Genomic DNA, 25,682 nt, shown 5'->3' with positions numbered 1-25,682 from the left:
ATATACAGAGGCTGATTTTCTGTGGGCACTGAATATATACACGTGTATGGTGTCTGGGAAAGGACTCAGGAATTATGTTTCAGGGAGGGAACGTTCTCCCTCTGTCGGTTCAAAACCTTAGGAGCTCCCTGGGTGAAATTGGCAACTGGCCCGCAGACACAGAGCCAAGGAGAGAGAGAAGACAGAAGCCGGCCACCCCAGACTCATGGGCGGCAGTTTTAACAAGCAAGGGAACTCATGAGGCTTTCACCTTTGGTGACTACAAATGAGTAAATCCACACACCTGCCTGCCAGACTCTTAAAAGTTTATAGAGAGGTTCTAACAGGGTTCAGCCACATATATCCTCCAGATGGTCTCAACAACACATTGCTCTCTCCTTCCTTGGCTCCTAGTGCAAGAACAGTTGGTAGAGCCACATTCCAGAGAACTAAAGTGGTTTTTTAAAACTCCACTGATAGCTAGAACTTCAAATCAATTATTATTCAATCTTAATACTCTTTTAGTAGGAATAACAAGATTGTAAGCTAAACAGGATAATAAGAGAAAAGGCTTGGGAATGATTTAGAACTCATCAAACTAGGTGTCTTCACCCATTGCCCTACGTTTAGAAGGACCTCCTACTTTTCTACATGAATGAAGTAGGCTCACATTTCTTACGTGCTCACAAAAGCAATCTTAAGAACAGCAAAGGGGAAATGTGATACCAATTTGAATCTGAGCTGAACATTAGAGTTTTATATACTCTAGTTTTGCACAAGAGGTTCTCAGAGAAATGGAAATAGTCTAGAATAAGTTGGGCATCTCATAACAAATCTATGGTGCAAGTATGTATTACTACTTTCTCCATTTTACCAATGAAGAAACTGAGCCATGGAGAGTTTCAGCAGCTAGCCCCGGGTCACAGAACTAGTAAGTGACGTACTCTGGATTCCAGTGAAGGAGGTCTGACCCCTCTCTGAGGTCTATCAACTCATGTGACTGAATCACAGGTGCAGCTGAGCACGCCGGGAGATGTTGAGAAAAGCCTTTGGGGACCAAAGTGAAGTGGCCTTGACTATAAGATACAGAGATTATGATTAATTCCACATGAAAGGATTACCGAGGTAGACATTTTGAACAGGACATACTGAGTTCCCACTTCTCTGCATCATTAGAAAGATGAACAAGAATATGCTCCTTTGGCTGGGTCAAATGTAGCTGTTCCGCTGAATTTCTGGAACTCTTGTCTTTCTGCATCTCCTGGCTGGGCTATAGAAGCATACACAATTACCTTCTGATGAAGGCTTCAAAATCAATTCAGCTTCTGCTTAAAATGCATAAAGCTGCAAGAGAACATCGCTCCCCCCTAACAACTAGAAAAAGTCAGATAGTCTACAAAATCATAATTTTTCTTGAGGCCATCAGGGAGTTGAGGTTACAAGGCATCAAACAAAGTACAAATGGTACCAAGCTCCTCAGAGGAGGAAGGTCATAGGACTATCACCTTTGGAAAAGGCTGGGAAGAAAAGTGGACCACCATAAAAGCAGGTAAGAAAAAGAAGAAGAAGAAGAAAAAGAAAACAGCTACAATTTTAATGACTTTTCAAAGGCCAAATGTGGTCTACCAGCTACCAGCTTAGAACAAAAATTTGAAGTGGCATGGGAGGGATAGGAAATATTCCTACCCCCAGGGACCATGTAAAATCTGTTTCTCAGGGAGAGGTAGACGCAGAGTCCCTGAGGGAGAGGGAGGTCCTTCCAGTCCCCACTAAGAGTCTTGCACTGAGTAAGCAGTAGGCATCTTTAGCTAGAGGAGAGGCAGGGCTGAGGAGGAATAAATAACCTTGAGGGGAGGGAGGGTTACTTGGCTTCAGAGTACTGTAGGAATACAAAACACAGTTTTGTTACCAGTCAGAGGTAGGGTCACCTGTTATTGAACTACAATTTAGCCTATCATAACTTAATCATCTGCCTAACCTGAATCAACATTATGGAAAAAAAAGGAACTATAGAGTCAATATTGGGAATCTGTACTAGCTCTTGAAATATAGATAAGAGCAACTGTTTCTATGATGGATTTGGGGCTGGAACATCAGTTTCCTGACCTCATCTGTATGATCCTAAGAGTACCCTGAAATTTATACTTCCAAGAAAAATGTTCTAAATGTAATGCAATCTTTCAGGAATTTTAATGGTCCATTATTCTGTATCTGTTTGTTGTTGTTGTTCACAAAATTCACCCTTCTAAAAGTTTGTTGCATAACATTAAAATATTTTTACTTAATGAAAATTGTTTCATTTGAGAATCTGGGGGAATTCTTAAACATTCCTGGAACAAATCACTCCCTTTTTTTCTGGCTGTTGGCTTGCTTTGTGACTTTTTCTTAACCTACGTAGCAGTGAAATAGGGTGTGAGTAAAGCTGAAGAACTACAAGGAAGATTTTCCAAGCCCTCCCAAGCTTCCTGCCTCGAACTCACCAATGAGCACGAGCATGAGAAGCTAACGCTAACCCAGCCCTTCTCTTTCTTGCCAACATGTCCACAATGTTTAATAACCACCACCAAATATTCTTTGCCCAGTCTTCAAGCAGTTCTTGGCAGTGGAAATTGAGCCAATTTTTGTCCCTTAAAATTTACCCATAGCAAAGTATAATTTCTTTTTTGCTAAGTGAAGAAATCTGAACGCATTTTTTGGCAAAGTATTTCAAAATGTGAATTATAAAAAAAAGACTCAGCAAACATTAATAGAATATCTTCTACATTCAGCTCAACAAGGTATTTTTGAAATGTGAAACCTTTAATAGGTTTAACAGATAATTATGTAGTAGTACAAATGTGCCAGACACTGTTCCAAGCGCTTTATAAATATTTACTCACTTAACCCTCTAACAACTGATGGCAGGAGATACTTATTTTGCAGATAAGTAAACCAAGTGTCAGAGAAGCAAAGTAATCTGTCCAAGGTCACACAGCTGGTAAGTCAGAGAATAGGATTCAAAACCAGGCCATCTGGCTGCAGACTGCAGAGACCTATGACAAAGTTTATGATTATAGGAGGAAGAGAAATGTGGAGGCTCTGTGGGGAGAAATAACCACAGTTTCATAGCCTTTATAGGAAAACCAATGAGAATTATAGTGATATTAATATATTCAAACATCAAAGCCAAAGGAGTCCCCATTAATTTCTGAAAAGCTCAACTCCAAGGACCTATGGCTTCCCTCAGACCTCAATTACCTGTGATAATTGGTTGAAGAACAGGTATGCAGAAATACAAATGGGAAACAAGTGTTTCTTGCTATCTAGATACAAATGTGCCAAATAAATCTCAGTCTAACATGTATAATTTATTTCAGCTTAGATTGGAGGTAAACTAAGTTATTATTCCTAGAAATAGCCAAGTAGATAAGGCATCCACTTGCAGTGAAAATCTTTTGGTGCATCCAAGTGGCAACATTCAAACTATAGAAGAAAGGAGACTCTATTTTGGATTTTTACTGGCCACTCCAAGCCAGCATGTCCCCCTGTGTTACGCAAGAGCATTCAGTGATGAATTACACTGTGATACTTCTAAAACTTGAGTTTCCCTATATAGTCTTGTCTCCATACATGTTGTAAATGCAGTTGTCTTCTCTTATCTATGGAAGGTATGTCTCAAGACCCTCACCGGATGCCTGAAACCACACATAGTACCAAATCCTATATGTATTGGGTTTATATATATATATATATATATATATATATATATATATATTTACATATATATATATATATATACCTATGACAAAATTTAATTTATAAATTAGGTTCAGTAAGACATTAACAATAATAATAATAAAATAGAACAATTATAACAACACACTATAATAGTTACATGAGTGTAGTCTCTCTCTCTCTCTCTCTCTCTCTCAAAATATCTCATTGTACCGTACTTATCCTTCTTCTTGTTTTGACGTGAGATGATAAAACGTCTGTGTGATGAAATGACTTGAGGTGAATGACGTAGCCAATGTGATAGAGCATTAGGCTACTACCGATCTGGCAGTTCGGCAGAACTGGGGGATTCTGGCAGAATCCAGAACCGGCAGAAGGGGGATTATCTGCTTCTGGATTGTAAGTAACTGAAACTGCAGGAAGTGAAACCATGGATAAGGAGGGATCACTGTATCAAGCCAACAAATCACAAACTGGTATATAAATGTGAATTCATATAATAGTAAGTACATCTTGGTATGCATAATGAAAACTCACACGTAGCGACACTCTCAATGTGCACAAGAAAGTCAAGATTTTTGTGAAATGTAAAAGGAATCAGTTCTAGTCTGCAAAATTATATACAGCTCTGAGTTGAAATCAACAACTATTTCATTGAATAACCTGCAGCTAATATCTGATTAATGACTCTTAATTACCAGGAAGCACTTTAAAAATATGAAGAGCCATATAAATGTTAAGGATATTATCTTCAAAAGTCTCTAGTGCTTTCCTTCAGGCAGGGCAAACAGCTCTTCATTCCCATCTGCCTGTGCATTTATTTTCACTCACCATGAACAATGCCTTCTTTCTTACAATTTTATTTTCTTATTTTTGCAACTCAGAACTAGCTCTCCAGGAGAGTGTATGGCATCTCTGCATGTTTTTTCCTGTGCATACATACCTATAATAAAGCTTATTTTTTTTTATTTATTATTATTTTTTTAATATATGAAATTTATTGTCAAATTGGTTTCCATACAACACCCAGTGCTCATCCCAAAAGGTGCCCTCCTCAATACCCATCACCCACCCTCTCCTCCCTCCCACCCCCCATCAACCCTCAGTTTGTTCTCAGTTTTTAACAGTCTCTTAAGCATAAAGCTTAATTTTTAAGTCAGGCACAGTAAGAGATTAATAACAATAATAAAAATAGGATAGTTAATAACAATATACTGTAATAAAAGTTATATAGCTGTTGCTCTCTCTCTCTCTCAAAATATCTTATTGTGTTGTATTCACCTGTCTTCTTGTGACGATATAAGATGCTAAAACGCCCACATGCTGAGATCATGTGAGGGGAACGACACAGGCACGTAGCATGTGGCTACTCTGGACCTTCTCACGGTTCATCAAAACGAGGACCATCTGCTTCCAGACCATGGGTGACCATCAGTAACTGAGACAGCAGAAAGCAAAACCACAAATAAAGGAACTATTATTGTATTCGACAGCTTGCCAAGCCATGGAATGTGCCTTGAAAAAAGTCACAAAACATATAATTCATTAGAGAAAGCAACAGATCACCCACAAGTGGCATTATCCGCCAACGGGTAATCGACCACCTTAGCTTTCCTGGAGGGAGCCATACGAAATACTACACAAAAAGGAAAAGATAAAATCATAAGCAAAACAAAATTAAACTAAATGCTCTCTATATAAAATGAGATATTCTCAATTACAAAAATATGACAGTTGCCATTCAATATAAATTACTATCCTTCATCACTCTGTCATGCACACGTTAGCTGCCCGATGTGTTCCCACCTGCTACCCATTTGCCCCAAACACAGGAAAAGCATCGTCAAGTTTTCTCAAAAGAATCCACTTTTATCCCCCCAAAAAGAGTGAGAAACGTCTATTGCAACGAAGATTATTCTGCTAGGACTTGAAGAACAGAAGCAGAGAAGAGTAACTGCCAGAGCACAGACAAAAACCAACTTAAAAATTCATGGAGCACATTTTTCTTCCCCCCAAATTTCCTAAAGCCATGCTGTTCCCGGAGCTTTCACTCCGGATCATCCCACCACCCCCATTCTTTTGTATCTACCTGTTATGCACATACATTTCCTTTCTTGTCCTATCTTGTGATTAGGGGACTCTCTTTTCCTTCCCGGGCATGCCCTTTGGGTCTTACTCTCCAACCCAAGCAACTTAATGAAGTTCTCCCCGCCACACACAACAAAATTCTCCCTCCCCTGAGAGAAGTCCTGGTGAGGAAACTTTTATCTTGTTACGCTTTCTCTTTCTCTCTCTCTCTCGCTCTCTCTTTTTAAACCCAGACTATCATGGGTATACATTGATCTGCTTTAGTGAAGCTGAAAAGAAATTGAACCACTAGAATAAATGTTTCTAAAAGAGGATGTATTTCTGCTTTGTCCATCCTTCACTCTTCTCCTGCCTTCCACTTCCCTTCCACTTCCACAATCAGGAAAAGTTCAGAAAACATGGAAAAACACTAGGCAACGTGGCTAAAGAGCAAAGGAAGCTGGTAACCACTTCCACTGCTGATTCTGACATCAAAAGAGTCTAACTTTAGGGAGGTGGACTTAAAAGAAGATCGTTATAATGTTGGTTTCAGGGAATCATTCTGGAAAAGTAGGACTCTGTGAAGCAAGTGTCAGATATTATTATCCATTTGTTACTCCAGCATTGCAGTGGGCAGCACGAATCACTTTTATTTGATAGGTTTTTAGATAGGAAATGACCCCTGAATCCTTTATTTCCACTTGTGCATCACCCCACTTAGCCTCTGTAATGTATCCTCGCTTGGCCCAAATGTGCTTAAAACTACAATCTGGTATTATAAACACACACGCGTGTGCACGCACGCACACGCATACACACACACAGTGCCTGGAAAATCCAGTCTGTGGAACACAGTCAGGGCAGGTGCAGAGCCAGCAAGGTCTGCAGAGTTTATCTCCAGTTTCTTCCGTCTCCTCGCCTGGGGTCCTTGCATCCCTCCTGGTGATACCTCCACAGGAGGACTTCTCTCTGACTAGCTACAGCCAAGTTTCTAAATCTCTTTGTGGCTCAATTTTCCCATCCACCTAATGAATGTAGTACCATTGAACTGATAGCGTTGTACTCACCATTTAAAAAGTAACAATATATGTAAAATACTTAACACAGCCCCCAAAACATAGTGGACACTCAATAAACACCGAGTATTATTTTTGTTGTTGGTATCACTTGACTCCTCTTTGACCAAACTACAGAGTAAAAGAGGCCATGGGAGAATCCACCAGCCTCCCTCCAAAACCATATCCCCTGAGAGACAGCAAAGACCTCCCTATCCCAACCAAACCCGCTCCACTTCCTCCCAGAAATGTTAAGGTCTTTGCCAACCTCCGAAGAATTGCTACCGTGCCATCAGTCTGAAAGAAGTGCAGATAAACAACATGTGAGAATCAGAACACTGCTTTTACTTCCGCCATCCATAAACTGATGGGCACCACAACATGCCAGAAAAAAAGCAGTTTCGAGATAAATTTCTGTTAAGGACACTAGCTTGCCTCGCTTGGCCCACTCAGAACCTTGCAGGCTGCCACGAGACCCAGGGGTCCGTTTATAACAAAACCAGGAGGGTTTCTTAAATTCAGCTGTTCTAAAAGTTGACTGACAATAACAGTCCACATCTCTGAGACGTATATTTTACTGTTCATAATTATAAAACATGAATCTCACAGGGTATGAGGTAGATTTTTATATTAGTTAATAATTTCTCCTCACTCTAAAAGATAATATTAATTTTTTTTAGTCTGGCTTTAGGCTGGATTCTCATCTGTGTCTCATATGGTTCTTGTCCTGTGCTATCCATGTTGGAAACTTTGTTTTTGAGTCCCAGGACCTTCTTACTGAATCAGTGCCTTTGTATCAGCTGCAAAGTCATGAGTTTATGAATTTATTTCTATATGTGAATATAGTAAACTCCTGCAGAGACTTGGACATAAGCGTTGGCACATCTCTGCTGTTGAATAGTGTGTACCAAAGCCAGCTCAAGGTTCTTCTTATCAGGGGAGCAGGAATATTCTTGGAGAGGCTCTCTCCTCCTTGTGAGTAGACTAAGAACTCTGGCAGTCTGCAGGGAAGAGGTCAGTCCAACATCCGCACTCGTATGTGGAGAGCCAGAAAATCAGTGGGCAACTGCCATTGCTTCTCCCTGACACAGAGGGAGTACCGGTCCCCTGCTGACTCAGAAATCCATGAGGTCATGTGCGTTTTTGAGAGAAAATAATCCACTGCTTTTATTTTCAGCAGAGGGCAATTCCACTGACATGTGCTTTCAACAAATATTTATTGAGCATCTCTAGGTAAGACAGATACAATGGTGAAAAGGACAGCGTCACCCTTACCTCCCTTGCACTGACGCTGATGACAAGCAGAGCATGTTTATGAAGCCCCGACACTCAGACTTCACTCACCAAAAAGCAGTGAGGCCAACACTTGTAGAAAACGTCATCTTTGATCTCATGTTCTCTCTCCTCATGTTCCTCTGGCACTTTTCTTAGATTGCTTTTTTTTTATATTTTATTTTATTTTATTTTATTTTATTTTATTTTATTTTTAAGTTTATTTGTTTTTGAGAGAGAGAGAGAGACAGAGCGTGAGCGCGGGAGGGGCAGAGAGAGAGGGAGACACTGAATCTGAAGCAGGCTCCAGGCTCTGAGCTGTCAGCACAGAAACCCAACACGGGGCTCGAACTCACAAAGTGCAAGATCACGACCTGAGCCGAAGTCAGAAGCTCAACCAACTGAGCCACCCAGGCTTCTCAGATTTTTATTTTATATTTGGTTTTATTATTTTTATTTTATTTTATTTTATTTTATTTTATTTTATTTTATTTTATTTTATTTTATTTTAGTAAAAGCACATGAAATGTGTCCCCTTACCAAGTTTCTAAGTATACAACACACTATGGTAGACTATGGGCACAACGTTGTACAGCAGATCTCTAGAACTTTGTCATCTTGCCAGACTGAAATCTTACAGTTTAAAGCCAGTTGATTTAGCAACTCCCCAGTTTCTCCACCACCACCCCTGCCCCACCCCCAGCTCTGGAAACCACCATTTCACTTTTTGATTCTATGAACTTGACTACTACGGATACCTCATATAAGTGGAATCATGCAATACATAGCACTCTGCACAGATCCAATCTCATCTGATTGATTTTTTTATTTACTTGATTTAATTCATTTCCTTCTTTATCTCTACATTTCTTAAATCACAGCTATTTAAAAACAGGACACATCTGCTTCACCCACACTTACAATACATTCACCGTCACCTGAAAAAGAAATATTGCCAACTGCACAGAAACATTTGGAAGGGTCCAAGCCCTGCCGGTACCCACTGGCCTCCTCTTACCAAGGTTTTCAAGGTTTTCAGTTTAACCATGACATTGTATTTTAGAGCTTTTCTAACTCAGACTCCAGAAACAACCCTGGAATATCAGTAGCATCTTCCTCTGGTGGCCTGAGGAACAGAGGTGGCAGGGTCTATCTGCAATCCCGTGGCCCAGTTAGCACACAATTTCATGCCCATGTGGCTTTAAATTGGGGGTCTCATTTCATCCAAATAGCCAAGCGTCCCTGCTAAACAGCACGGTGGTGCACAGAGTAATTAAGGCAAAATGCTGCGCCTCCCTATGGGCTCTGGCGGCACAGGACAGTCTTTTAACAACTCCCTCCCATCCGCTGTCTTAAGGAAAACAGAGGAGTGGAGGCCAGTGGGGGTGGTCATGAGCCTGCATCCCCTTAGTGCCCAGAAGCGGCTGTGCTCCCGTCTGCCTGCACATTTGGGATGCCAGGTGGGGAAGGAACCCCGAATCTTTCCCTTCAGCTGGTCTGGCCTCGCACCCCTGCCGGGTTAGTCTCTGTGAGAGCCAAAGAGCAAAGAGCCTCCTCGCATAAAGCAGGCATTATGAATGCATCTGTTTCGCCAGCTCAGCAAGGCAGCGTGACTGGAGATAAATATTTTTGGCAAATAGTACAATAACTGCTGTCACCGTGTAGGGACACAGTAGTGCCTGAGCAACACAAATAAGTTACTTGGACTTTGGAAATCAAGAGTCGTAACATCAAGAGATGATGGATGGCAGCAGAGAATGAGGCGAAGGGAATGGCTCATGCTCTGCAGGACTGAAAAAGGCTCTTTTCCTTCTGGGAAGCTTTGAAAAACTGGAGGCACAGGAAGGCCAAGGTCTTTGCTCCCTGCCCACAGCCAGATGGATGTGCCACCAGCAAGCACCTGGGCTCTGGGCTGAGGCAGAGGGAGGGGATTAAAGGGCTCTATCTCCAAAGTCAAAAAGAGGCCTTTGCATTCAAGGTGTGATGCATTTAGTAACTTCCTTTCTTCTGAACATTTGCTTTCCATTTCAAGTCAGCTCCTGTGGTCCCTGTAGAACTTTGCAATCTCTCTTTGAAAGGCAGAATTCACACAGAGAGAAGGAGGTGTCCACTCGGGCAGATCAATGGAGTTTTCACCTCAGACAGAAGTCAATTAAATAGATTGGAGGACTTTGGGACTCACAGCCTGAAAAGGTCATGGGTGTGTGTGTGTGTGTGTGTGTAGGTATGCAAGCATGTGAATGTGTATATACGTGTGTGAGCATGAGTTTGTGGGCATACTCCCACTCTTTTTACTGTAGTCAGGGAGCTGATCTATTCTCCTCACTGATGAAGCACTGAAACTTTCACCTTGAGATCAACGACTGTTAACTGCACTCATTATAGACGAACCGACTGACACCCCTTGAGTTTCCAGAGAGTAACAGAAGCCCTTCAATCTGCCTGGTGCCCCACAAAATGGCTTTACAGCCATTCCCCAGGATATTCCAGGCTCCTCCCTCGGAGCCTTTTTCAAGACTGACACCTTCTCTTCTTTAGGAGTAACTCTGCTGTTGCCAGGGACAATCTGCTCCAAACTTTCTGCTCGTTGTTCCAGCTTCCAAAGGTGAACTACTACTTATCCAGAATGTCCACTAGCCTCCTGTCTCTTCATTTTTCCTGAAATTTCAACTGCTTCTCATGGTGGTTTGAACCCCAGCCATGCCCTGACCTGAAACACCGATGAGGCCAGCTCACCTTGGGATCCGTTTTATTCTTTCACACCTACTAACTGTTGTGAGACACACAACACATTTTACCTCTAATCCTGTGAATTCAACAGGCGATAGCACAAAGAGGTTAAGGACACAGGCCTTAGAATCAGTCTGCCTCGGCTCATAATCCCAGTTTCTCCATTAGCTAGTTGTGTGGCTTTGAATTAGCAGCTTCATGCTCCCACACATCAGTTTATTTATCTGTAAAATGGGAATGATAGCAGTACCTGCCTCATCAAATAAGTGTGAGAATTTAATGAGTTAACACAAGGTAAGATGCTTTAAAAATCTTGGCACAAACGTTACTTGTTATTACCTATATGAGAGCTCTGCCAAGTGTATCTTATTCCAATATTCGAAAGGATGAAGCCAAGCCTGGAGAAGTGAGGAGGCTGCACGGAGAGTAAATGGCAAAGCTACATTTTAAATTCAAAAGAACCATTCTCCAGAACCTACGCTCTTGCCTCACTACATGCTGACCCTCCCTTCAGTGACACTCACAGCTAGGCTTTTGTTCTAAGCCTTACCAACTCCTGGGCATAATGAAAGGTAGCCCAAGTAACGGTAACAGTTGATGATAGTTATGATTATAAAAGCCTGGGTTTCTCTGCTCCACTACCAGCACATACCCCCGACCACAAGCCTTTTCAAAAGCGAAAGGTGATTTTTTTTTCATGTCTTCTGCAGGCAGGAGGTGGAGGGGGGAAAAGAACAAAATGAGACAGGTGAGTCAGGAAGTAAAGAGACCGTGACATCTGGAAGAGAAAGAAACATCTCATTTTCTGAAGAAAAAAAGTATATTTTCTTGGGGTGCCCAGAAGGCTCAGTAAGTTAAGCTTCCGACTTTGGCTCAGGTCATGACCTCACAGTTTCTGAGTTCCAGCCCCACGTCCGGCTCTGTGCTGACAGCTCAGAGCCTGGAGCCTGCTTCGGATTCTGTGTCTCCCTCTCTCTCTGCTCCTCCCCCGCTCACACTCTGTCTCTCTCTCAAAAATAAGCCTTTAAAAAAAAGTATACTTTCTTTATTTTCCTTTTTAAAAAAGCTTTCCCTGTGTGGCCCTTTTTTTTTTTTTACATTAGTTTTGTATTTGAATTTTTCCAAAAATTTGGAAGACTTTTTTTCTAGCGATTACATTCCTATCTATGACTTTACATAATATATTTAATCCTCTGTTTCTTTTAAGGAGGAGAGGTTTTTTAGAATTATTATAGGTTAAAAATCATTCCTTTATGGTTTGTGCTGCAGGGATCCTTATTTAATAAATCCTTGCCTACTCAAAGTCACAGGGGTGTATTTTTGCAGTACCAATTAACTTTATGCTTTGACCAATGATGAAATTAGCCCATATATTTTTCCTTTCCTTTCACCTCCCTCTACTCTGCTGCCCCATTGAGCTGATGATATTATCATTTTAGTGTTCGCCTTTGTAACGGAAAGTATACTTGTGCCTTTATCTGGAGGATTACCAAGAACAAGCCTGCGGGAACAGCCTGTGCCCAGTACTAGCAGTAAGAATGCGCATTGTTCACTAGAAAATTTTAAAACAAAAATAAAACCAACTACAAGTCAGTCGGTCACTATTACCCACATTGCACCAGTAATACATGTCAGTGATAAAATATTCTTCCTCATAAGGAGACACCAGTCCCACTGCTACATACCCTTTTCCATGTCTCTCAGTTGTTTTATCAGCTTTATAGAATATCTTTTAATGCTTCACTGTAAACGATGAGAAAACCAACAAAATGATCATAAATTGTTGTCTCTTCATGCTTTTATTTTTTTTAAGTTACTATAATCAAACAATTATTGAGTGATTTCTTTCTTTTTTTTTTTTTTTAATTTACATCCAGATTAGTTAGCATATAGTGCAACAATGATTTCAGGAGTAGATTCCTTAGTGCCCCTTACCCAGTTAGCCCATCCCCCCTCCCACAACCCCTCCAGTAACCCTCAGTTTGTTCTCCATGTTTATGAGTCTCTTCTGTTTTGTCCCCCTCTCTGTTTTTATATTATTTTTGTTTCCCTTCCCTTATGTTCATCTGTTTTGTCTCTTAAAGTCCTCAAATGAGTGAAGTCCTATGATATTTGCCTTTCTCTGACTGACTAGTCTCACTTAGCATAATACCCTCCAGTTCCATCCACGTGGTTGCAAATGGCAAGATTTCATTCTTTTTGATTGCCGAGTAATACTCCATTGTATATATATACCACATCTTCTTTATCCATTCATCCATCGATGGACATTTGGTCTCTTTCCATACTTTGGCTATTGTTGATAGTGCTGCTATAAACATGGGGGTGCATGTGTCCCTTCGAAACACCACACCTGTATCCCGTGGATAAATGCCTCGTAGTGCAATTGCTGGTTGTAGGGTAGTTCTATTTTTAGTTTTTGGAGGAACCTCCATACTGTTTCCAGAGTGGCTGCACCAGCTTGCATTCATGCCTTTCTAATATTTGTCAGGGTTTATACCATTCATACTGTGTTCTGTGGCCATATTTGTTTTTGTGCAATGAAATAGACTCAGTGCACACCACCATTTTTCTGTATTTGCCATTTATCTCCTGATTAGCTGAGGTTTATCCTCTCATAGTTTTTTAAAGAAGGGGTCAAAAATTCCCTGCATTCTAACATATTACAAAATGTCTGTCATGCTAATACAGGCATAATATTTTGGCTGGGTATGAAATTCTTAAGTGCTGCCCAGTATTTTCTGTGAAGAAGCCTAAGTCTAGATTACTGTGTTTGGCTGGAATTTTTCTCTTTTACTTGAGGTTTGCATGTATCATTCTGGGTAAAAGGTTTCCGGGAAATAGCATGCTCTTTCAAACTGTAGATTTTTCTTTCATCCACCAAATCACCTATTTTTCTGATTCATTATCTCCATTTTTCCTCTTTAGGACACAACTAATGCATATCATTTTTGACTATTCTTTCTAACTTTTTGCTTCTATTTCAGCATGCTCATTTTTATCATGCCCCTTATTGTATTTTCATCAATGTCTGGTTTCTGTTTTGCTGCTAATAGTTTTGCTTTAGTTCTATAGCAGTTTTTCTTTCTTTTTTATTTCTATTTGGCTTTGACTTTTTCCTGAACTCTGCCAGCTTACAGTCTATCTTTGTACTCTCCAACCAGCTCCCCTTGATGCCTTATATTTCTGCTTTGTCTCTTTTCTGTGTTAGAGAAATAGCCTCTTTAATTTTTTTTTTAATGACTGGTGAGTATCTGGGTATAATATTCATCTGCAATTTATTTCTAGTGAGCATTCACTATCAGCAACTTGTTTTCCTTTTCTTCTTCTACTAATAACTGTATGTATTTATGATTTTTTTCCATCATTTGAATGAGGTAAGTTTTTCATGAACAAATTGTATATATGAGGGTCATGTGGGAAAGGAGCCAGGACGTGGTTCCTCGTGTCCCATGGGAGTATCTATGAGCTTTTTGAGAATTTACTTTTCCCTAGCCGTGGAGTTCATCAGCTGTAGAGAGGTTTATAACGTAAAGACTCCCAGAGTTCCACCCATGATCACAAGGACAGAAAGCTTCTTGCAAATTGTTTTACCTATGTAATTCTTCCTTTGGTCTTATCCTTCATTTCACAGAACAATACCAAGCAGAGGGAAGACATCTATGCCAGCCGTGAACCTTGTTCCCAATTTCCTCCAAGAGCTTTATCCTCTAGGTGAAACTCTACCATAGAAAAGCACACAGGTTTCTGGGATCTACTCACATGGACATCTCTTTGATTCCACCCCCACCCATGGGTAGATCACCCCCACCATTATAATACTTCACCTGCTTTGTTGTTCCAAATATATGTTATCTCTCACTTCTACTGGAGACAGATATTAGGTTTCCATTTCTCATTCTTGCCGCTTTTGGACAAGCCAAAAGGGGAAGAGGGACATCACAATTTGGTATCATTGTCTTCAGAACGGAAATTACTAGATCTCAAGAGAGAACCAATTTTGTAACTAAAAATGACAGAGATCAATAAAAAGAAAGGAAGAAGAAGAAGAAATTTCACTTTCCAGTAGAAAATCTATTCTTCACAAAGAAACCCACAAGAGTCAGTACACACTCTCGGGTATTGGTTGGCTTTTCACTCTAGTTACTATTTTTATCAGGAAATCCATGACTAAATCATCTTGTCTGGCATAACTTGTTAACAAGGAGGTCATGTTACTTCAATCCCAGGTATTTGTCATCTCAATAGATGCTAGCAGTGGACAGAAGTTTTAACTCATAGAAGCAGAAAATAGAATAATAATTTCCAGGTGTTGGGGGGAGGGGGAAATAGGGAATTATTTATCAATGTGTATAAAGTTTCAGTTATACAAAGTGAATAAGTTCCAGATATTTCTGTATAACATGGTACCCATAGTAACAATACAGTATATGCACTGTAAAATATGAGGATCCATTTGATGTTACATATTCTTCCCATCACACTCCCCACCCCACACACACAAGAATATGACAACACTTTTGGAGGTGAAGGAAATTCCTGGTATCTTGGTTGTGGTGATGGTATCCCAGGTATATGCACAGGTCCAAATTTCTCAAGATGTATACATTACATGTGTGGATTTTTTGTGTATCAATTATACCTCAATAAAGCTAAGAACAACACAAAAAATAAACTAAAGTTTTCTTTTAACTGCAATGAGACTGTGACTTATCCCATATAGTATTGACTGCATTGATTTTGTTTTATTTAAAAATAAAATTCTAAAAAAAAAAATTAAAAAAAATAAATAAAATTCTAATGTGAGAACAGAGAATTAATTAATGGAGGAGAAGAACTAGTTATATCCACCGACTGTCAGCCTTTTTTTATTTGTGGGTGGCAGAAAGACTGGTGAGACAAGAGAATTTTCACTGCTGAAAGCGTCATAGAATTAGCTGTCACACTTGACATTAATGTTAATTGTGGACAAACTGAATCTTCTGACAGATTTTCTGCAGCCAGTAATTTAGTAAAAGTGCTCTGCTTTGGAACACCAAGAATGTCAGCTAAAGGTCAGCTTCCAGGGCATTGAAATGACCCCTTTTTGTAACAAGATGTTAAAATTGGACTCTTTATGCCTTAGTCTAAAGCTGGAGAAAGCAAACAATAGGTACTAAGTACCCCTGCTTTACAAAGTGCAGGGCATGATCGCCTCTGCAGAACTTGCAAAGTGAATGCTAAGAAATCAGTGTTGCCATGATTTTTCATCAACTCTCTTGAGGTATAAAAAAGATGAAAGTTAAAGGGATTGCAGAGAAAAATTACTCGAAAAAATTACAAGATATGGAGGGCTATAATATTTTCTCTGCCCTTCCTAGAGGGGAAAAAGGGCAAGTAACAGAAGCATCTAGCAAATGGCTAAGAGCATCTAACTTTGATTGCTTAGCATATGTGAGGTCCAAAGACAGATGTCAGACCAATGCTGGAAGAAGTCTGAGGCAAAAAGCTGAAGCTTGTGACTACAGAGTAAAAGCCTACACTGGAAACAAACTACAATTCACGGTGGGATAAGGGTTTGTGAGTGTTTTTGCAGTGAGATATGGGCCACATTGGGAAGGAAACTGACCCGGAGCTGCCTTCCAGTGGAATTTGCTCAGGCGATTCCCGAAGTATATGATAGAACCCAAAAGAGAGAGTTAGTATGGGATGAGCTGTTGGATACACAGAGGCTTAGACTCAAAGTATGAGAATTACAATTAGAGAACCCAACAGGGGTATTTCTGTGGAAACCACAAAAGCACCTGAAAGAAAATAATCGGCGTTAGAGACCTGCCATGAACAGAGGGCACCAGTGCCAGGATTTCACCCCTGTGCAGAGACAACTATGGTTCACTGCTACTATAGATTAGTTTTACCTGTCCTAGAATTTCCTGTAAATGGGTTCATATAGTATGTCCTGTTTCATGTCTGGCTTATTTTGCTCAGAATGATGTTTTTGAGACACATCCACGATGTTGCATGTTATCAGTAGGTTATTTTTCTTTCTTATTGCTGAGTATATGCCATTGAATAATTATAGTTCGATGTGCTTATCTAGAAGCTCTATATGTTTTCCTTTTACATTAGAGTCTATCCTCCAATTCAAACTAATGTTTTATGTATGGTGTGAAGTATGAATTGAAGTTCCTTTTTTTTCCCATATAGATATCTAGTTGTTCCTGCACCATTTCTTGAAAAGACTCTCATTTGCCCATTAAATTATCCAATTACTGCTGCTACATAACAAACTGCCACAGAAATGAGTGGTTTAGAACAGGTCTTTTAGTTTGGTCACTATTTGGTGGGTCAGGAATTTGAGAAAGGCTCTGCTGGGCAGCTCTTGGAGTTTCTCATATGAATACACTGAGATGCATGGGATTACAGCAATCTGAAGGCTCAATTAGCTGGGCGTTAGATGGAGCACACTCACATGACTGGAGTGTTGGCGGTCTACTGTGAGCCCCGCTGAGAGTAGCAATTAAAATATCTACATCTGACCTCTCCAGTATGGCAATCATTGGGTAGTCAATCTTACACAATGACTGGCTTCTCCCAAAAGAAATGTCCCAAGAGAAACTGCAGAAGGTGCATAACCTTTCATGGCCTACTCTCAGAAATGATACAGTGTCACTTCCATCATATTCTTCTGGTCAAAGCAGTCACAGGCCCATCCAGATTCCAGAGAACCCCACATCCTGATCAGAGAGGTATCTGAGAATTTGTCATCTTTAAAACCATAACATCATATGTGTGGGGTCTATTCACACACTTTTTTTGTTTGTTTGTTTTATTGATATTCACCTATCCTTACATCAAAAATAATATTTTGATTATTATAATTTAAAATAAACCTTGAAATTGAGCAGTGTAGGTTCCTTATTTTTTAAATTGTTTTGACCACTCTAAGTCCACATTTCCATACCTGCTTGAATTTTAACTGGCATCATATTGAATCCATGGAACAATTTGGGAAGAGTTGATTTCTTAATACTATTCTTAATGCTATTGAAAGTGGTAATAGTTTCAATCCATAAGTGGCATATTTCTCCATGTATTTAGGTCTTTCTATATTCTCAGCATTGTTTTGTCATGTTTCACGTAGAGAATTTACACATCTTTTATCAAACTTATTCCTAGGTATTTTATAATTTTTGATGCTACTGGCAGTGGAATTGACTTTTAATTTCATTTTCCAATTATTTTTTGCTATATTGCATGTGGGAACGCAATGGTTTTTATACATTGATCTTGAATTCTGAAACCTTGCTAGATAGATTTACTTGTTATATGTTAATATACTGTATACCTCCAATACAATGCTGAAAAATAGTTTTAGGATTGCTTGTTCTCAAATTTTGGGGTCAAACTTGAAATTTTTTGGTAATTATTTTTTCCTTGGTTTTGTTGGTTTGTTTGTTTGTTTTTGCTTCAATCTCACTGTTCCTTATTTCAGGGACTTCAATTATACACAAGCTACACTGACTGATGTTGCTCCCAAAATCTCTGAAGCCCTTTCTTTTTCTCAGGCTCTTCTTCTCTGATTCTATTTGGATAGTTTACTGATCTTTTCTTCTACAGTATTCAATCTTCTGCTAAACTCATCCAGGTAATTTTCCATTTCATATACATCATGTTTTTCAGTTCCATTTAGTTCTTGTTTTATAATTCTAATTTCTCTGCTGAGATTACCCAACTGTTCACCAATTATGACAATATTTTCTTTAAATAACTGAATATGTTTCTAATAGCTATTTAAGTTCTTTTCTGTTGATTCCAATGTCTCTGTAATCTCTGGGTCTGTTGCCATTGATTATTTTATCTAATGATTGTAGAGCACATTTTGCTACTTCTTTTCATAAGCCAGAGTAGCCAAGTATCTTGAGTTGTGGCCTTTCTGGAGTTTCAATTAAATGCCTGAAGTTTCAGCAAGATCTATTTTGATTGATCTGAATTTTAATGCCACCCTGAACTCTGTGATCTCCAAAATTTCAAGTCAGCTCACAGTTCCCTAAGTAGTTGTTTGCTTCCAGGCCTTGCAGAATTTCTCTCTACACATGCAGCTATTTGGCCAAAGATTCAAGGGTTGCATGTGCAGATTTATGGAGCTCTTTTTCTGCCCAGTTTTCTCCTTCCAGGTATCCGTCCCTGCAAGTTCTGACCTTAGCAGCCCCAAACTCTGCCACCTCAGTGCAGTGAGATTGTTGTGCTTTGCTTGGATTTCAGATTCCTGTGCCATGGTCTAAACGTGCCTCCAGTCAGCAATCTGGGGTAGTCACTGGCTCATGTGTTTTCCTTCTTGTAGAGATTGCAGTCTATTACTGCCTGTCGTCCGTCATCTGAAAATAGTTGCTCCATATATATTTGCCTAGCTTGATAGTTGTTTATGTTAGGAGAGGTAGTCAAGTACCAGTTATTGTCATGGCTGGAAGGTCAGTTGACACTTTATTATCTAAGATCGCCTGGAGGCATCAAAAGCTGGTTAAGATTTCATCCCAGTTATAGGAATAAATATCCACAATGTTTGAAAGGACTATAATGAAAATGGTAAACTGGCTCTCCATTTGTACCCTATAGAGTTCAGTGGATTCAGTATACCAGTTACATTTCCGTATCAGAAATGTATGGATGTGTATGGAATAAGAAAGAGAGTATGTTTGGGGAGCACTAATACTTCCCCTTTAATTAGAGAGTGAGGAAATGGTGACTCATAAAATCTTGATTATAAAAGAATAAAGCTGGAGCGGGTTGGAGCAAGAGAACCTTGAGTTTGGATTCAGTCCCAACTCTATTTCTTATTAGCATTATTGAGCAAGTCATTTAACCTCTCAAAGTCAATGTCCCCTACCATTCCACCTGGATTGCAACACTGGATCCCTCCTTTTTGTCCTGAATAGCAGATTTGAAAATGTGTGCAAACTCTCTACAGATGCTAGTTCTTGTTAGTGGGGAACTTGATTTAGGAGCTATATGATGTAAAGAAAATAATAATAATAATAACATAAAAGCTGTATTCTTGAATGCGGGTACAGCTTTTATTCCTAAGTCATTCTTTTCTAAGAATATTTAATACTGGCAGCCCCATTTGTTCAGTGATTGCGACATGCCTGACACTGTTTTGCAGATTAGTTTATTTACTGTCTACCATAAATTTGACTGACAGGTATTAACCTTCTGATTTTGCTAATAAGGAACCATGGCTAAGCAAAGTTAAGAAACTCCCTGAAGGTCAAGTGGCCGGTCAAGAAATCAAACTCAGATTCTTGTGCTCACAAAGCCTAGGTTTTTGCCCTTACACCGCATGGACCATGGGCAATCTTCACTTCTCCAGGCTTCAGAGCTCCCCTCCATGATTTGAATCACCAAAACATGCATAATTGCAACATGATTTTCTAATCTTATTAAGCCTCAGGCATAAAGAAGTCTAATCTAATTCTAAGTTAATGTTGAGCTATAGCAGTGTATTTGGTCTGGTTTTCATATTCAGCTTCTGATCTGCTATCAGTAAAGACTTCAATCTGAACAATGATTCCCCTCCTTATTCTAATCAATCACACAGGACTTGGTGCTCAACCTTTTTCTCCTCTATGCTGGTCAAATTCACGGTGAATTTTTAGCTGTATCATCAGTCATTGCTTGTCATGGAGGTAATGAAAATGTAACCTCGGTGGGCATTTTTGAAACAGCCTTCCTATTCTGATGCACCCCCTGTCCACAGAGATAAACTGAAAAACCTTATTGCACACTTATTTGTGCACAGCTCCGCTCACACTGCAGGCATATATTATTTCACCCTACACTTATTAGTACTAATCATCATTTTATCTCTTTTTTTTAACCTATACGATCCAAGGCAATAGCATTATCAGCACACAGAGTTGGCCTGAGAAATGAGAAAAGAGAAAACCTTCATGTCTATGTCTGCTTTGACAAGATTTGAAATGGGGACGTGACGGAAAAACACACTTCTGCCTCCCGTGCAGAAGCAAAGAGGCCAGCCTTTGCAAGAGGTCGTTCCACAAGCAGCAGTGGACAGAGGGCATATTTGAATAAGCATGTCAAATATATCTGTCAAAGTGATATTTCCCCCACCTCCCTGACAATCACCACACTCAGTGACAGGTAGGATAGTTGGACCTACACTGTGTCTGCGTAAGGCATTGAAGGGAAGAAAGAACTGGCTAGTGAGATTGGCTGTATCACAGCTTCAGAGAGAAGGGAGCTGTTTCCAAATATTCCTGCCATATGTATGGAAATGAAAAGGCACTAACTGACTCATCAGGACAGACGTGCTTCTCCTGGCACAGCCTGGAGATCTCACAGGCACCCAAACCCCCATGTCTTTCTGGTCTTAACAATCCTTGATATTTTTTAGCATTAGGTCTCCCAGGGGAACAGGAAACTGACCAGCAGTGATGCATTAACTCGGCTGTCACCTCCAAATCATTTATTTCTCTCCCTGCATATCAGCCACAAGGGTCATTCACCAATCATCTGGCTGAAATACAGGCTTTCAAGGCATGCTGCCTCTTGCAGAAATCCAGTTTGTCTCTAGCTCCAAGTTGACCTCTTTTTCAACCTCTTGAATTTAAAATTAATGCAGCATCTCTGTTTACTGCATGATTGAAGACTCCAAACTCTAAAATGTAATCACATGCAAAATGTTAGCAGGGCAAAAGATCAAGGACGTGTATAAGACAACTTGACACATGCAGAGGCCAAGTCAGAAAGGTCAAGTCGGAAAATAAATTGCAACTAGCAAGGGCATGAAAGAGCAGGTGGGCCACGCTTATAAATATATTAGCAATGTGAACAAAGTGTAGACTCCTTAATTATCATGGTGGTGTGGGAGATAGAATAAAAGATAACAAAACGGTGGAGGAATTAAATATCTCCATCATCCCAAGATATATATCCAGTGCTTGAAAACTATTATTCTGCCTTCAGGTTTGACACCCCCAAAATTCATTTGAAAGACTCCAATAATCAGAAGCCTAACTATTCTACACTTGGAAGAAAAAGGGAAGTTGTTGGCCTGATTGAGAAGAACTTGATCAACTGTTTACTGGATGTTTCTGGGTGTCTCAAAGTCACTGCAACTCAACCTATTCAAAACAAAATTCATCACGTTTCCATGAAAAATGATCCCTCTCCCCAAATATTTCCTGTCACGGCCAGTGACATTAATGTCATTTCCCAAATTTTGGAGCCTTGAAATAACTGAGTTACTTTGACTCATCTCCCTCCCATCCCTAAAGTTAACTGTCACCAGCTTTAGTTGTTTTATTTCCTTCAAAGCTTCTCTTGATCTATCTCTTTCTCTGTATCCACTGATTTAAAAAAAAAAAAATCTTTCATCTCACAATTTAACTCTCACATCCTGTGCTTGCCTCTCCAGATCCGCTCATTTTCGACACCACATTTCTTGTGGCGGTTCTTTTTCAAAACCACAAAGGTCTCTGTTTTCTGTCTCATCAGCTCTTCCGCTCCAGCATAGTCTATACAAGATATGGAAGCTTATGTCGTGTGATTTGCCACCTCAGTTCCGTCCTCTTTTCTCCAGCTAAGATCAGCCTCTCAGAATTTATAGTTCTCCCTCCCCCATCAAAGACGCACTGTTTCTTCAAGGACCCACACGGACAAACACACTTACTAGGATCTGTAATTCGATGGACACTCAGGAGCTTGTGCCTCAGCTCCTGGCTCTGGTGTCCAAGTTCTGATTATCATTAGCTACTTGGATCCCTTTGAGTTCTGGTCTTGAAAAGAAAAGCAGCATCTCTTCAGTCCATATTCTATTAGACAGACCTTGGTCAAATGACCCCAAGTTAACTGCAAAGTTCATAAATGCTTTGGGGATTGCCTAAAATTTTGTCCAAGAGTGGAAAAGTCTGAGCCCAGAGTGTCTTTGAATGGGCAGGGAGAAAAATGGATTTACTTCCTGCTCACGGTCTCCACGTAAGGTCCAGCTCACTCAATAAATCGGTCACCAGTTCAGTTAACCTGCCCTCCCAACCTCTTCCTTTGACCCTTACTCCTGTCTTAGACCTAGGAGTATGTTGACCTTATATTCACCTGGATATTCACCTTTAGATGTTTACTATATTCACTCTATAAATATTCATTGAGTATCAACTATGTGCCAAGTACCACTCTATTGAAAACAAGGAAAAAATACCCACTTTCGTGGAACAAATAAATATACAGCACAGTGTTAGGTACCATAGGGACTGTGATGGGTTTGTCATGTGTCTATTTGGCTGGGCTGAACTACATTTCTACTTCTCACGTCTTTCCTGTTAGACCAGAGGAGGAGTCTTGGAAGGTGTAGAGAGTTGAAGGGGACCAGCAGCCTTTCCTGTGTAGCTCACACATACTGTTGATGATCTGCTGAGTTAACTCATACCCCTGGCGTGAAGTGGTAGCTGGGACTACCTTTCCTGACCTCCCTCTGCTTCTTTGATACCTAGGCCAGGTTGAGTCCTGGGCTAGGTGTGTGTGTGGCTCCCTGATGAAAGGCTTTGGTTTCTGCAGGATACCCTTCCTTGTCAGCAAGGTCAGAGGCCAAACATTAGACACAGGTTTCAGTCTGTCCTTGTGGGGTCCCAGGCAGTCCTTGATCTGTCCTCTCCACATCTACCTTCCCCTCCTGACTATGGTAGTATGAACATCAAACTCTGGCAACACATGTAGATATCATGTGTATTTCTCTGCTTGAACCCTGATTGATACAGATGCTATGATTGAAAAAAAAAAAAAGGTCAGTGGGGCATAGGAGATTTTTTTTTAATTTTATTTTTTTATTTTTTAAAACTTACATCCAAATTAGCATACAGTGCAACAATGATATCGGGAGTAGATTCCTTAGTGCCCCTTACCCATTTAGCCCATCTCCCCCTCCCACAACCCCTCCCGTAACCCTCTGTTTGTTCTCCATATTTATGAGTCTCTTCTATTTTGTCCCCCTCCCTGTTTTTATATTATTTTTGTTTCCCTTCCCTTATGTTCATCTGTTTTGTCTCTTAAAGTCCTCATATGAGTGAAGTCCTATGATATTTGCCCTTCTCTGACTAATTTCACTTAGCATAATACCCTCCAGTTCCATCCACGTAGTTGCAAATGGCAAGATTTCATTCTTTTTGATTGCCAAGTAATTCTCCATTGTATATATATACCACATCTTCTTTATCCATTCATCCATCGATGGACATTTGGGCTCTTTCCATACTTTGGCTATTGTTGATAGTGCTGCTATAAACATGGGGGTACATGTGTCCCTTCAAAACAGCACACCTGTATCCCATGGATAAATGCCTCGTAGTGCAATTGCTGGGTCGTAGGGTAGTTCTATTTTTAGTTTTTGGAGGAACCTCCATACTGTTTCCAGAGTGACTGCACCAGCTTGCCTTCCCAGGAGGAGATTATTTTAAATAGGGTAGTCGGATATGTCTCTGTAAGGACGTAACATTTGAACAGAGATCTGAATGAGGGACTAAATCAGGCCTCAGAGTATGGAGGGAAATTATTCCAAAAGAGGGAATAATCTCAGCAAATGCAAAGGCCCTGGGCCAGGAATAAGTTAGCCTGTTGGAGAAACAAGAAGCCCACGTGACTAGATCAGAGCAGGAAATGCTCTGGCTACTGGGTGAAGAATTGATTGGAGAGTGTCAAGGTGGAAACAGGGAGTCTGGGAAGGGGCTTAGACTATGTAGTATTTGTAGAAGTGATAAGTGTCCAGATTCAATACATATTTTGAAAGTAGAGCTGACAGGCATTGTTGATGACATAGGTGTGGGTGTGAGGGAAAACAGAAATCAACAATAATTCTTGGTATTTTCCACTGAAGACCCATATGCTAGCCCTGGGAGGATCTAAAACTAAGTTTTCATCAACCTCAAGGAAATAGTCTGTTGGGCTGTGTACTGTCTTCTGCACCCAGAATACTGGATGAATGCTGAATACTCAGCATTTCTTCCTGTCCAAACTCTTCTCAACTTCCCATTTAAATACCTGTGTGTCTTCCATATTCACTCAACTGTGAGCTCTACAGAGGTAAGGATTATTCTTATTTATCTTTTTTTGCCCCAGTCCACTTAGTGCAGTGATTTGTGGAGAATAAGGTTTATTTACATTTTTTGTATTGATTATCTTGAAAAAGATTTGAAACATACAAACTCTTATAAGCTGCCCTAATTCCTTGAAATCACATCATAGAGTGTCTTTAAGGTTTTTTTTTTTTTTTTTTTTTTGGAAAGTCAAAATGTGCATTTGTTTGCATGGGCTGATTTTTTTTTTTTTTTTTGAAAATTTCAGGGGTAAGCCAGGAATCAAAGATTATAAAAGAGGAAGCCCTTTTATTCCTGTCATTTGCTTCTTTTAACAAAGTACATTTATATATTAGGCAGATTTTAGGCAACTAATTTCTAATCAAGCCAGCCAAAGCCAATCCAATATCTTACACATGTTGGGTATTAATTAACACAGTTAATTAAAGCAATTTAAAATCTCCCTCTCCTGATTCCATTAGCACTGGATTTTTCAACTAATAAAGAACCTTTCTTAAGTATTATGAATTGTTATGGAAATCACAAATTGCAGAGGCATTTATGAAGGAGAAATAATTTATTCATTAATTACTAAAATTCACTGACCATAAATTTGTCACTGAAATAAAACTGTGGCACTTATGCCCAGATGCACTCATAAATAACTAAATAATTAAACTCACAGCCTCAGAACAAAAGCCTCACAATGGGCACAATGAAATCCAAATAAGTATCTCACAGGACAAAAATAGAACATGTAATAAAAATTATGCTAATCTGCATGTGACCCCTTCAAGAGCTT

The 25,682-nt window shown here is 39.8% G+C and overlaps 2 long non-coding RNA genes across 6 annotated transcripts in view; both read right to left on the bottom strand.

Annotated features, from left to right (window-relative positions):
• LOC109498550 overlaps nucleotides 1–25,682 on the bottom strand; it is a 528,643-nt gene that overhangs the window by 487,087 nt on the left and 15,874 nt on the right. For all 5 annotated transcript variants that reach the window (XR_006595729.1, XR_006595727.1, XR_006595728.1 and 2 more), the window contains exon 5: nucleotides 4,975–5,131. This is a non-coding gene — a long non-coding RNA (uncharacterized LOC109498550). The remainder of the gene's footprint in view (nucleotides 1–4,974; nucleotides 5,132–25,682) is intronic.
• On the bottom strand, nucleotides 13,942–23,680 carry LOC123384529. Its single transcript, XR_006595732.1, has 2 exons — nucleotides 14,645–23,680; nucleotides 13,942–14,539 (listed from the first exon to the last, which is right to left on the bottom strand). It is a non-coding gene; the product is annotated as an uncharacterized LOC123384529 (long non-coding RNA).

Source organism: Felis catus, chromosome A1 (genome assembly GCF_018350175.1).
Source record: "Felis catus isolate Fca126 chromosome A1, F.catus_Fca126_mat1.0, whole genome shotgun sequence".
Lineage (NCBI taxonomy): Eukaryota > Metazoa > Chordata > Mammalia > Carnivora > Felidae > Felis > Felis catus.
Note: the sequence above shows the minus strand (reverse complement) of the source record. Positions and strands in the feature narration are given on the sequence as shown.